The following is a 15,420-nucleotide window of genomic DNA, read 5'->3' on the forward strand; positions in this document are numbered from 1 at the left end:
TTATAAATAACGAATTTTCTAAAAATAAAGTTAGAAATATATAAATTCATAGTTTTAATGAAAATATAATTAAAAACCAATTTTAGTAATATATATAATTTATGGAAATTTCAATCGAAGTATACGTATATATATATATTCTAAATCAATTACACAAGATTTATTTAATTATGTCCTTGATAAATTTAGTACGGTAATTTATTTATTTTTCTTAAACTCGATAATCAAATTTATTTATTTCCTGAAAATAATAACAATTCATTAGTAAATAATTTATATCATAAAATTTATTAAAACATGAATATTAAGGAATTGAGAATCTGAAACTCATGTTTGTCTTACCCAAAGCCCAATTGATTGGCCCAACTTAAATAAGGGGGGATAAAACCAAGTTTCAATTTCAGAAACTTTGTTTCTGAAATTGAAGGGCGCGAGCAGCAGGGGAACACGAACAGGAGGAACACGAGGAGGAGGAAGAGAGGAGGGAGGCTGGGGCTCAGCCTGGGTGGCGAAACCGCGCCGAGAGGCGACGGTGATGGTGGTTTGGGGCGGCAGAAACAGGCGAGGGAAGGGGGAGAAGGGTGCGAACATGGGAGAAATCAGGGGAGGAGAGGGGTGATGGTGACCGGAGGTTTGGGCGGAGGTTCTGGGTGGACTGGGAGGCGGCGCAACAGGGAAGCGCCGGGGAGACGGTGGTGGTGGTGGTGTGGTTTTGCGGCGGCGAAACAGCAAGGAAGGGGGGGAAAATGGCCGCGCGAACAGGGGAAGGCAGGGGAAGAGAGTTGCGAAGCAGAGGAGGAGCAGGGGTGGTTCTGGGTGGTCGACGTGGTGGTTGGTGGTTCGTGGGTTGGTGATTAGTGACTGACGGAGTGGTGGTGTTGCTTTGGTGGTGCAACGAAGAGGAGAGGGAAGGGAGGCAGGGGTGTATATCGAAGGAGAGGAGAGAAAGCAAGGGGGTTTCGGGTCGGGTTTTGCCGGAGATGGTGGCGGAGGTGAGGCGGGTAATGGTGCAAGCGGTGGTTGAAGGTGGTGGTGACAGAGAATGGTGGTGGCGGTTGACAGTGGTTAATGGGGTGATGTTTTCTCAATTTTTGTTAACTGGTTTTTGGGTTAGAGAATTTGAGACAATTCATGGTTATTTGTAGTGTCAAGTAGTGTGAAGAACAAGCTCAAATCCTTGGGAATTAAGGCATGAATGTGGACTGAATTGAGGGAAGAAGGAAGGAAAGAAATTTCCTCCTTACTTTGTACGTGGGGAGCAAGGAAGAGAAGAAAGGAAATGGAATCTTGGTACTCCAAGGGCATTTTCGTAATTTCACATGGTTGACTAAAATTCAGAAATTCTGTTTCTATTTTCGGAAATTACTAAAAATAGAAATGTTTAATTAAAACAAAGTCTCGTGAAATATATCGTTAACGAAAAATAAATAAATTTTCGTTTATAAATTTATCGTTTAAAATAAATCGTTAAAACGTTTAAAAATAATGAAAATTTTAAATTATTTCTAATAATTAAAACGAAATTATGTTAATAAAATATTATTAATTTTAATAAATCGAGTTTAAAAATTTCAGGGTATTACACAAGGCAGGGCTTGGCTTTTGTTTTCCGCCCCAAGGGCGCGCGCACAAGGCTGAGCTTGGCTTTTGTTTTCCGCCCCAAGGGCGCGGGCACAAGGCTGGGCTTTGGCTTTTGTTTTCCGCCCCAAGGGCGTGTGCACAAGGCTGAGCTTGACTTTTGTTTTCCGCCCCTAGGGCACGGGCACAAGGTGAAGGAAATAATGCCCTTGGTCCAAGTATGCATTCTATGTTAAGTCTAATAAGTGCGGTTCAGTATTAATTAACAAGTTAATAATTCAGTGAGATCAAGTGAGCTGAATGCCTAGCTAGAGGCCGCTTCAGTTCAAGTGGAATTAATGATATTAATCCACAGCTTACTCTTGACTGAACCCGTAGGGTCACACAAATAGTACGTAAACGGATCAAGTATTTAATGACATTAAATACTCCATCTATGGATATTCGGAATCGACGGATCTTGGTTTCAGTGGGAGCTGAGATCGTCACAGGCAAGAAATGAATGCTCCGGAAACGATGATATTGCCGGAAACGGAAATATGGATCGTATCGGAAATATAAATATTATCCAAGTCGTAGATGTTGCCGGAAACGGAAACATGGTACGTATCGGAAAATATTATCGGAAATGGAAATATTGCCGGAATCGGAAATATTGCCGGAAACGGAAATATTGTCAGAATCGGAAATATTGCCGGAATCGGAAAATAATTCCGGAAACGGAAATATTAAATATTTGTTCGAAACGGAAATTAATTCCGGAATCGGAAATATTAAATATTGTTCGTATCGGAAATGAATTCCGGAATCGAGAAATTAATCATAAGCGTATCGTACGAATTAGCATCGGACGAGGCCTGCCAGACGAAGGCCCAGCACGAAGCCGGGCCATCGCCCAGCAAGCCAGCGCGCCACAACGCACCAGCCAAGGCTGCGCCAGGCCCACCGCAAGGCAGGCCCAGCGCGCGCCAACGCTGCGGCAGCGTGTGGGCCTCGCAGCAATGGGCTGCGAGCTCGAGGGCTGCGCGCGCGCGCATGGCGCCCCTCGTGGGCTGTTGTGCGTGCGTGTGTGTTGGTGTGCTATACGAATCCTAAAGCTATCAGGTTTCAACTAATGATTAGATTCCTAAACCTAAAAGGATGAATTAATTAAATAAGAACTCTATTAGAATTCTAGTTTAATTAATTCGTATCCTAATAGGATTACGATTCCCTTTCCATACCTCTATAAATAAAGGCCTAGGGTCATTATTTTGCATCGAGTATTCAAGTATTCAAAGTGATTTTTGAGAGCAAAAATTCAGTCATACAATTGCCTATATGTGTCGAAAATTCTAAGTACCTTAAGGGCGATCCTAGTTGGTCAAGCTTAAGGCGGATCCGGACGTGCTGTGGACTATCTACGGAGGGACGACACTTGGAGTCCTAAAGACTTGTTCTTGTTCGGTTCGGGCGCAGCTAGGGAAGGCACGCAACAAAGAGTATGCATCTAAACTATGCTAAATGATTATGTGTAAATAATATGCTTTCCTGGCTTTATGGTTTTTCCGCATGATTTATGAATTGTCATATGTATCATAACCCTACAGTGGTATCAGAGCCTCTTATTATTTTCTTAATCTAAATTGCATGAACATGGTTAAATATTACAAATTTGCAAGAATTCAAAGGGGTGATTAATTTTCGTAATTGTTAATTAATTGCAAATTGCGTTTATTTAATTATACGTACGCAGTTTTTCGGCAGTTTCTTCGTTACTCATCCAAATCGAGTGATTTTTGTGTCAATTCCGCATGTAAAAGGAATTCTAAAATTTTGACAAAAATAGTGTTTTTCGGCCGAACCCAGAATTCTCAAATTCGAAGCCTAACTATGACTTTTCGGAGGTTTTAGTTTTTCGAATGCAAAATTTCGTAAATTTAAGATGTTAAATTAAATATTTTATGTTAAATTTTAAATTTTTATGACCTAGACTTGAATCCATGTTAATCGGAAATCAATTGAATAATAAATTTTCGATTTTTCGCCCTAAAATTATGAAATTAATATTATTTATTAATTTGTCATTAATTTTGAATATAAATTTTAAATTTTTATGCGATTCGCTCATATAACTTGCACGCACAAAGCAATGGACGCTACGTGTTACCCTTAAGGGGTGTTGTATAGTGCGGGCATGTGACGACGAGCAAGGGAGCTCGTCGCCCATGCGGTACGAATGCAATGAGCAAGGCCATGGTGCACGAGCACAAGGCAGCAGCCCTGCCTTGTGTCGTGGGCTGTGTGCATGGGCGAATGGGCGAGGGCGAGAGCAAGGCACGAGCAGTCGCGTGTGGGCAGCAAGCGAGTTGCGCCACAGCGCGCACTGCCTCGCGCAAGCGTGCGGAGCCTCGCGCGCAGCGAGCGTAAGCTCGCGTGCCAAGAGTGCTGCGCCAAGCATCGATCGCTCGCGCGCAGCGAGCGCTAATGTGCGTGCGACGAGCGCTGCGCCCAGCGATGGCGTGCGAGTGCTTGTTGTGCGTGCGACGAGCGCTGCACCCAGCGATGGCGTGCGAGTGCTTGTTGTGCGTGCGACGAGCGCTGCGCCCAGCGATGGCGTGCGAGTGCTTGTTGCGACGTGCGACGAGCGCTGCGCCCAGCGATGGCAAGCAGCTCGCTATTGCGACGTGCGACGAGCGCTGCGCCCAGCGATGGGCTGCGGCAGCATGCTCGTGCGTCGAGCGCTGGCGCGCGCAGCGAGCACCAGCTCGCGTGATGCCTTGCGATGGTGAGCAGCAGCAGTGCGAGGCAGCGCATGGGCTGCGCGCACATGGCCAGCGATGGTTGTGTGCGTGTGGCCCATGGGCGTGCGTTGCGTGGGGTTGTTGCGTTACGATTAGATCGTTTTGAAATTTTAATTTGAAATTTTCAGTTTACGTAATTTTAATTAATTTTAAAATTAATAATTTAAATTATTTTCTTGGATTTTAATTTTGAATATTGTAATTATAATAAATTTTATTTATTCTAATTATTTTACTAAAATTAAAATCATGAATTAATTTAAATACGACTGAAATTAAATTAAACTTTTGGATTCAATTATAAATTTATATGAGCTTTAAATTTTAATTAAACTTGTATGTTTCCGGTTAGACTAGAAATACATTTTTATGTTTAAAATTAGTAAAGCATATGAATTTATTGGTTTAAGTGGGAGCCCCTTTTAGTCATAAACTCTTGATTAGGTCTACAAATCCTTAAGGTTAAAACAACTTGATTAGAATTAATAAGGACTGAATAATTGGTAGATTATTGGTGCCCTTGATTAATTGCTGCAAATGTTTATGTGATGCATAATGTGTGTTACTAACCAGCTATGTGGGCCATTCATGATAATGAATGGGTGAATGGTATATATTGTATATGTACTGTTTTGCAGGTTATGAAGTGACTAGTATGGCCAAATAGATAGAAAATATGGTATGCGTACCATTAATTTGAATGTAATTGGTCTAAAGTACCAAAGTTGTTTTTCAATTCAAATATGGTCTGCGTACCATCAAATAGTTGTAATTAGTTATATCTTATTCTATTTGAAGAAAATGGTGCCTCCCACGGAGATTTTCAAGACGGACTTTGAAGTTAAAGCTTCAAGATGAAGTCGGGCCATACTAGATCACATTTATCTTATGCATGTTTTAAGTTATTTATTGCTTTTAAATATGTCTTAAAATGCATGAGATCAAAAGCTTGATTATGTTGCATGATTAAGGATTTTAGTTCACTTAAAATATAACCAACATAGTAAGAGCCTTAAGTTCCAAACTTAAAAATTGAGTTAAAAGGTGCCATGCCAAAATATACACTTGCTTGGATATCCTTTACATCAATCTAGTAATAGTTTTCGCTCAGCGAGGTGTTACTTATTGGTCCTAAAGGGGCAAGGTACACAAATAATTGTGAGTACATGTTAGTTTTGGTGAAACTCAACGATATAAGTAAGGAGTCCTTTTATGTCGTGGCAAAATCGATAGGTTTACCTAATAAGTTCTTAGACGTACCTATCAATCAAGAATAGTTTCTAGACTATTAGCAAAAGGCTTTTGCTTACCTAAGATGTTTTAGGATTAAGTCGACAAACTGTGCTTAGTTCTTCAATGATTTTAGGATCTTGGAATCATTTTATTCACACCTGCCGGAACACATAACTTGAATAAAATGCTTAATGAACATTGAATTATGCATGTATGCTAGAATTTAAGTTTATTAAGAGAAACTGTGAATGGTTATTTATTTGTTTATTCTTTTCAATTGTAGTTTTAAATATGGCAAACAACAATTCATTCAACATTCGATCAATTCTCGAAAAGGAGAAGTTGAACGGGAAAAACTTCCTTGACTGGCAAAGGAACTTGCAAATAGTTCTTATGCAGGAAGGAAAGGAGTATGTCCTAGAAGAGGCGATGCCCGAAGCCACAGGCGACGGGGTCACTCAGGCAGCCCTCAATCGTTGGATTGATGCCAACAAGGATGTGAAATGTCTAATGCTCGCCACCATGAGTGCAGATCTGCAGAAAACGTTCATCAACTCAGATGCTTTCACAATCATCAGTGAGTTGAAGAACATGTTCCAAGATCTGGCTCGATTCGAAAGATTCGAGACTCATAGGCAAATTCTTGAGACCAAGCTTAAGAAAGGTGATCCCGTAAGTCCACATGTTCTCAAAATGATTGGACTCATTGAGAATATGAGTCAGCTGGATCAGCAATTTTCTCAGGAAATGGCTATAGACACCATCCTCCATTCTCTTCATAGCGGGTATGATCAGTTCAAACTGAACTACAGTATGAATAGTCTGGACAAAACGCTCACTGAGCTTCACGGTATGCTGAAGACCACTGAAAAGACGCTCAAAAATGATAAGCAGGATGTGCTTATGGTGCGTGGGGGCAAGTTCAAGAAATCTGGAAAGAAGAGGAATGCTAAGAAAGGTGGCAACAAGGCCAGCCCAACTAAGCAAACTGGCGCCAAATCTGTAAAGAGGAAGGTCAGTCAACCCACTTCTGAATCCGAATGCTTCTACTGCAAGAAGAAGGGGCATTGGAAGAGAGATTGCTTGAAGCTAAAGGAAGATCAGAAGAACGGAACAGTCGTTCCATCTTCAGGTATTTTCGTTATAGACTGTATACTTGCTAATTCAACTTCTTGGGTATTAGATACAGGTTGTGGCTCACACTTATGTTCCAATCCACAGGGACTAAGAAGAAGTAGAAAGTTAAGCAAGGGTGAAGTCGACCTACGAGTGGGAAATGGAGCACGGATTGCTGCATTAGCTGTAGGAACTTATTATTTGTCGTTGCCCTCCGGGCTAGTTTTGGAACTGGAAGAGTGTTTCCATGTTCCAAGTCTTACTAAAAACATCATTTCAGTTTCTTGCTTAGATGCTAAGGGATTTTCCTTTTTAATAAAAGACAATAGTTGTTCGTTTTATTTTAAAGAGATGTTTTACGGATCTGCTAGATTAGTCAATGGACTTTATTTATTAGATCACGACAAACAAGTATATAACATAAATACCAAAAAGACCAAAAAGGATGATTCAGATCTCACCTATCTGTGGCATTGTCGATTAGGCCATATAAACTTGAAACGCTTAGAAAGACTTCAAAAGGAAGGAATTCTAGAACCATTTGACTTAGAGGATTATGGTAAATGCGAATCATGTTTACTTGGCAAAATGACAAAGCGACCTTTCTCTAAAGTTGGAGAAAGAGCAAATGAACTATTGGGTTTAATCCATACAGATGTATGTGGACCAATGAGTACAAATGCTAGAGGTGGTTTCAGCTACTTTATCACTTTCACTGATGACTTCAGTAGATATGGTTATGTCTACCTAATGAAGCATAAGTCTGAGTCCTTTGACAAATTCAAGGAATTTCAGAGTGAAGTAGAGAATCAATTAGGCAAGAAGATTAAGGCACTGCAGTCTGATAGAGGCGGTGAATATCTGAGCTATGAATTTGATGACCATCTGAAAGAATGTGGAATTCTATCAGAATTGACTCCTCCTGGAACACCACAATGGAACGGTGTGTCGGAACGGAGGAACAGAACCTTGCTAGACATGGTCAGTTCAATGATGGGTCAGGCCAAACTTCCATTAGAATTTTGGGGACATGCACTAAATACAGCTGCACTCACTATAAATAGAGCTCCGTCTAAAGTTGTCGAAAAGACTCCATATGAATTATGGTTTGGAAAGCCTCCAAATGTGTCTTTTCTTAAGATTTGGGGATGTGAAGTATACGTCAAACGATTAATTTCAGACAAACTTCATCCAAAATCTGACAAATGTATCCTTGTGGGCTATCCAAAGGAAACAAAGGGGTATTACTTCTACAATACATCTGAGAACAAGGTGTTTGTTGCTCGAGATGGTGTCTTTTTGGAGAAAGATCACATTTCCAAAATGACAAGTGGGAGAAAAGTAGACCTCGAAGAAATTCAAGTCGAACAACAAACTCTAGAGAATGCTCAAGATGACATTCAGGATGAAACTCAGAGATCTTTAGAAGAATCTGGTGAGAATCATGGTCAATCTAGAAATGTTACCCCGCGTAGATCGCAAAGATATAGATCTCAACCGGAAAGGTACTTAGGTATTTTGACGAACGAGAGCTATGACGTTCTATTACTTGAAAGTGATGAACCTGCGACTTACAAACAAGCTATGATGAGCCCTAGCTCCAAGCAATGGCAAGAAGCCATGCAATCTGAATTAGACTCCATGTCTGAAAACCAAGTATGGGATTTGGTCGATTTGCCAGATGGCTACCAAGCCATTGGAAGCAAATGGGTTTTCAAACTGAAAAAGGACAAGGATGGGAAACTTGAAGTTTTCAAAGCTAGATTGGTTGCAAAAGGTTACAGGCAAGTCCACGGTGTGGATTACGATGAAACCTTTTCACCAGTTGCAATGCTAAAGTCTATTCGGATAATGTTAGCAATCGCTGCATATTACGATTACGAAATATGGCAGATGTATGTCAAAACTGCTTTCTTAAACGGCGTTTTAACAGAAACTGTGTTTATGACACAGCCTGAAGGTTTTGAGGATCCAAAGAATGCTAAAAAGGTATGCAAGCTAAAGAAGTCAATCTACGGATTGAAGCAGGCATCCAGGAGCTGGAATATACGTTTTGATGAAGCAGTCAGTGACTTTGGTTTCATCAAGAACGCAGACGAATCTTGTGTATACAAGAAGGTCAGTGGGAGCAAAATTGCTTTCCTAGTATTATATGTCGACGACATATTACTTATCGGAAATGACATTCCTATGTTGAACTCTGTCAAGATTTGGCTTGGGAAATGTTTTTCGATGAAAGATCTAGGAGAAGCACAATACATATTGGGCATCAAGATTTACAGAGATAGATCTAAAAAGATGATTGGACTTAGTCAAAGCACTTATATCAATAAGGTGCTTGATAGGTTCAAGATGGCGGACTCCAAGAGAGGCTACCTACCCATGTCTCATGGAATAACTCTAAGCAAGACTCAGTGCCCAAAAACACTTGATGAGCGTAGACGAATGAATGGGATTCCATATGCATCATTGATTGGTTCAATAATGTATGCTATGATATATACACGCCCGGATGTTGCGTACGCACTCAGTGCTACGAGCAGATACCAGTCAGACCCAGGAGAGGTGCATTGGACTGCTGCCAAGAATATTCTGAAGTACCTGAAAAGGCACAAAGATGACTTCCTGGTCTATGGTGGAGATGATGAATTAATTGTTAAAGGCTATACGGACGCAAGTTTTCAAACCGACAAAGATGATTTCAGATCACAGTCTGGGTTTGTCTTCTGCCTCAACGGGGGTGCAGTAAGCTGGAAAAGTGCTAAGCAAAGCACCATTGCGGATTCTACAACTGAAGCGGAGTACATTGCTGCACATGAAGCAGCAAAGGAAGCTATGTGGCTAAGGAAGTTCATAGGTGAACTTGGTGTAGTCCCCTCCATTAAAGGACCAATAGCCCTGTATTGTGATAATAACGGAGCTATTGCACAGGCAAAGGAGCCTAGACACCACCAGAGAGTCAAGCATGTACTTCGTAGATTTCACCTTCTACGAGAGTTCGTTGAAAGAAAAGAAGTCGAGATAAACAAGATTGGAACTGATGACAACATATCAGATCCATTAACTAAACCTCTGCCGCAGGCGAAGCACAACTCGCACACTGCAGCTATGGGAATCAAGCATATTGGAGAATGGCTTTGATGTCCCTGTTTAATGTTTTAAAGTTTTAGAGTTTAAATCTTTGTAAAACATTATTGGTTAATCATTCACAACAAATGAAAAGAATTCATTTTTCCATTTAATTTGTGGTTTATTAAATGATGAGTCCCTTCAATTTGACGATATATTCAAGATAGACTGTCAGGACCAGTCCTGTGACTAAGAAATGTCTATCAAGTGAACTTGAATGTCAAAGGTTGAAAATGGTCCCTAGTCGGAGTTTTCTATAAAAATTGGACGCATAGAAAACGTTAGACGATTAGAATGCAAGATGACTAGTAGTTCTGTTTCTTGAACTATGTGGACATGGCAATGCCATAATCATTTGCATAGATACTTACTTTGGGAAGACTAGTATCGGACAAGACCTATGAAACTTTACTGTAAGAGATGAAAATATGTCATAAGTAAATTTCATTAAAATTATTAGACACTAAATCCTCAATACATGAGTGATTTGAGATTACTTGTTTGAGAACTGGTTGCTTTGACGTTGACCAACCGTCGCACCGTAAAAGGAGGCTATAAAGGCAACGCTCAGGTAATCACCTATCAAACGAAGTCTAAATCTCAAGATCGCAAGATTGGGATTGTCCTCCCATAAATCGGGATGAGATGCTTAAAAGTTGTACAAGGCCACTCGGAGAGCTAGAAACTGTGAAATGCATGGCCGTGCTCGGATGAATCATAGGCTATGATTATCTGTTTATTTGATCAGTTGAACTCTGAAACCGAGAAACACCTCTGGACATAATAAGGATGACAACTCTTACCTTATGTTCAAGAGCAAGCATCGAGCGACAAAGGAATTAGGAAATGCACACTTGTCCCTAAGGACAAGTGGGAGACTGAAGGAAATAATGCCCTTGGTCCAAGTATGCATTCTATGTTAAGTCTAATAAGTGCGGTTCGGTATTAATTAACAAGTTAATAATTCAGTGAGATCAAGTGAGCTGAATGCCTAGCTAGAGGCCGCTTCAGTTCAAGTGGAATTAATGATATTAATCCACAGCTTACTCTTGACTGAACCCGTAAGGTCACACAAATAGTACGTAAACGGATCAAGTATTTAATGGCATTAAATACTCCATCTATGGATATTCGGAATCGACGGATCTTGGTTTCAGTGGGAGCTGAGATCGTCACAGGCAAGAAATGAATGCTCCGGAAACGATGATATTGCCGGAAACGGAAATATGGATCGTATCGGAAATATAAATATTATCCAAGTCGTAGATGTTGCCGGAAACGGAAACATGGTACGTATCGGAAAATATTATCGGAAATGGAAATATTGCCGGAATCGGAAATATTGCCGGAAACGGAAATATTGGCAGAATCGGAAATATTGCCGGAATCGGAAAATAATTCCGGAAACGGAAATATTAAATATTTGTTCGAAACGGAAATTAATTCCGGAATCGGAAATATTAAATATTGTTCGTATCGGAAATGAATTCTGGAATCGGGAAATTAATCGGAAGCGTATCGTACGAATTAGCATCGGACGAGGCCTGCCAGACGAAGGCCCAGCACGAAGCCGGGCCATCGCCCAGCAAGCCAGCGCGCCACAACGCACCAGCCAAGGCTGCGCCAGGCCCACCGCAAGGCAGGCCCAGCGCGCGCCAACGCTGCGGCAGCGTGTGGGCCTCGCAGCAATGGGCTGCGAGCTCGCGGGCTGCGCGCGCGCGCATGGCGCCCCTCGTGGGCTGCTGTGCGTGCGTGTGTGTTGGTGTGCTATACGAATCCTAAAGCTATCAGGTTTCAACTAATGATTAGATTCCTAAACCTAAAAGGATGAATTAATTAAATAAGAACTCTATTAGAATTCTAGTTTAATTAATTCGTATCCTAATAGGATTACGATTCCCTTTCCATACCTCTATAAATAAAGGCCTAGGGTCATTATTTTGCATCGAGTATTCAAAGTGATTTTTGAGAGCAAAAATTCAGTCATACAATTGCCTATATGTGCCGAAAATTCTAAGTACCTTAAGGGCGATCCTAGTTGGTCAAGCTTAAGGCGGATCCGGACGTGCTGTGGACTATCTACGGAGGGACGACACTTGGAGTCCTAAAGACTTGTTCTTGTTCGGTTCGGGCGCAGCTAGGGAAGGCACGCAACAAAGAGTATGCATCTAAACTATGCTAAATGATTATGTGTAAATAATATGCTTTCCTGGCTTTATGGTTTTTCCGCATGATTTATGAATTGTCATATGTATCATAACCCTACACAAGGCTGGGCTTGACTTTTGTTTTCCGCCCCAAGGGCGCCGGCACAAGGCTCGGCTTGGCTTTTGTTTTCCGCCCCAAGGGCGCGGGCACAAGGCTCGGCTTGGCTTTTGTTTTCCGCCCCAAGGGCGCCGGCACAAGGCTCGGCTTGACTTTTGTTTTCCGCCTCAAGGGCGCCGGCACAAGGCTCGGCTTGGCTTTTGTTTTCCGCCCCAAGGGCGCGGGCACAAGGCTCGGCTTGGCTTTTGTTTTCCGCCCCAAGGGCGCCGGCACAAGGCTCAGCTTTTGTTTTCCACCCCAAGGGCGCGGGCACAAAGCTCGGCTTGGCTTTTGTTTTCCGCCCGAAGGGCGCGGGCACAAGGCTGGGCTTGGCTTTTGTTTTCCGCCCCAAGGGCGCGGGCATGGTTGAGCGGCGTGGCTGCTGTTATGACTCGGCGTGGCTGCTGTTATGACTCGGCGTGGCTGCTCCTTTTTTCTTTTTCTTTTTTTTTCTTCTTTTTTTTTTGGGCGAAGGCTGGCGGAGGAAGGGCATGCCAGGCGTGGCTGTTCCTTTCTCGGCGTGGCTGCTCTTTTTTTTTTTTTTTTTTTTTTCGTCGTATGTACGTGGGTAGGATGATGGCTGATGCTTTCTCTTGGCGTGGCTGTTGTTTTGTCGCCCGATGTCGGGTGCGGTGCGTGAGAGAGAGTCGCACATGATGGTGCCATGGCTTCTACTTGCCACACATGATGGTGCCATGGTTTCTACTTATGGTGCCATGGCTTCTACTTGCCCCACATGATGGTGCCAAGGCTTCTACTTATGGTGCCATGGCTTCTCCTTGCCGCACATGATGGTGTCGTGGCTTTTACTCGCCGCACATGATGGTGCCATGGCTTCTACTTATGGTGCCATGGCTTCTACTTGCCGCACATGATGGTGCCATGGCTTCTCCTTGCCGCACATGATGGTGTCGTGGCTTTTACTCGCCGCACATGATTGTGCCATGGCTTCTGCTTCTACTTGTCATACATATGACGGTGCCATGGCTTCTACTTATGGTGTCATGGCTTCTACTTTCCGCACATGACTTAGATAAATTTTGATAAGTATGGGAATGGGTTGTTGTTCTCCAAAGGAGCTAATGAGCCCCATGCTTGGACGAACGACGATGCGCCATTCTTGAAAATGACTTAGATTATTTTGCTAAGTATGGGAATGGGCTTCTGTTCTCCAAAGGGACTAATGAGCCCCATGTTTGGGCGAACGAAGATGCACCATTCTTGAAAATGACTTAGATTATTTTGCTAAGTATGAAGATGGGCTGATGTTCTCCAAAGGGACTAATGAGCCCCATGTTTGGGCGAACGAAGATGCACCCTTCTTGAAAATGACTTAGATTATTTTTCTAAGTATGGGAATGGGCTGATGTTCTCCAAAGGGACTAATGAGCCCCATGCTTGGGCGAACGATGATGCGCCATTCTTGAAAATGACTTAGATTATTTTGCTAAGTATGGGAATGGGCTTCTGTTCTCCAAAGGGACTAATGAGCCCCATGTTTGGGCGAACGAAGATGCACCCTTCTTGAAAATGACTTAGATTATTTTTCTAAGTATGGGAATGGGCTGATGTTCTCCAAAGGGACTAATGAGCCCCATGCTTGGGCGAACGATGATGCGCCATTCTTGAAAATGACTTAGATTATTTTGCTAAGTATGAGTTCATGTGCTTGAATTTGGCTTGTCTTTTCCTTTTGACGTGTGCTACGCTTGCATGGCCAATGTTTGCCTTCTACTTGCAACATTCTAGGAACGAAATTTTCTAAGTAACATTACTGGTCGAGCTCTTTACTATTGCCTTGAAGATATAAAGCTTTGTTTACAATGATGGGATGTTATTTATCCTATGGCGGGCTTACATGTACCTTACCCCCACTTTCATCACTGAAAACTATGGTTGTGAGCTATAAAGCTAAGTATTTCTGAGAAAGGGAGAAATTCTTAGGAGATTGAACATAAAGCCTTCTAAGGTTGTCGGCGTTCCCTAGGCGAGGGAGGGGCTTGCCTTCAGGAGTTTCGAGTCCCTTCTGGCTTGGCTTTCTTGGCCAGTGGCTGGGGGGTACTTGTCCCTCTCTTGAGGCTGTTAACATAGCATCACCTTCCCACTTGTTGATCCCCAAAGATTTTTCCCACGGAGCCATCTTCCAACTCAAACTACATGAGAAGTTGGTACACAGAGATTGCGGCTTTTATTTTGCTTAGTAGAGGTCGGCCTAAGATGATGTTGTATGGCACGGAGATGTCCACGACAAGAAAGTCTACCAACAACCGTCTTCCCTTGTTTTTAGGACCCAACCTGACAGGTAGCTTGATGGTGCCTTGAGGATGGACGGCTTGACCTCCAAATCCAATGAGTGGCTGGGAGATGGTTTTCAGATCATCTTTGGAATACTTGAGCCCTTCTAGACACTTTAGAGTAATGATGTCGGCGGATGATCCACTATCCACTAACACTCGCCCTACCGTTGAGTTAGCGACTTTCATCTCGATGACCAGCGGATCGTCATGGGACTCTTGAATTGGATGACTAGTGTTCCCACCAAATGTCATCACCGGGGCTGTTTGAGAAGCCGATGCCACTTTTAGGACTTGATGTTCCAGTGCCCACAAGCTATCCTTCGCCTTGCTCACAGACCCGCCTGTTGCCAAGCCTCCGGCTATCACTCCAATGTAGTCTCCCGTATCATCACTAAGAGACTCCTTTTCTTTGGCTTTTGCTTTTGGGGGATTCTTCCTTAAGTAATTATTCAGCTTTCCCTTGTCAGCCAAGTGATCCAGTGCCTTTTTCAGCTCCCTACAGTTCTTTGTGGTGTGCCCGCACTCGTGGTGAAACTCACACCAAAGTGACTTGTCTCGCTTTGCTTCGGGCGTACGGATTGCAGGTGGCTTAGGGAGGATGTCTTTTCCTTTGAGATCAAGGTAAATCTCCCGCCTATTGCGATTGTACCTCGGATCCTCACCATGGTCATCAACCATAACCGACTTTTTGAGGGAGGGCTGAGTTTCGTCGTGGCTGCCGTTTGGTCTTGGCTTTTGTTTTTGCCTTGTTCCACTCTCACCACCCCAATTGATCTTACAAATATATGTGGATTGAATGTGCATTTGGGCCTTCTCCATTGCTTCCTCGAGGTTGGACACCCCGGACTTGACCAATTCAAACTTGAAGTCATCTGGCTGAAGACCTGCCAAGAGGGCTGCGAACTTGGTTTCGTCCTTGAGATTGTGTATCTTTAGGACTTCTTCATTGAATCTCTTAATATAATTGCGAAGGGTCTCCG

This window comes from Spinacia oleracea, chromosome 5 (genome assembly GCF_020520425.1).
Source record: "Spinacia oleracea cultivar Varoflay chromosome 5, BTI_SOV_V1, whole genome shotgun sequence".
In the NCBI taxonomy this organism is placed as follows: Eukaryota; Viridiplantae; Streptophyta; class Magnoliopsida; order Caryophyllales; family Amaranthaceae; genus Spinacia; species Spinacia oleracea.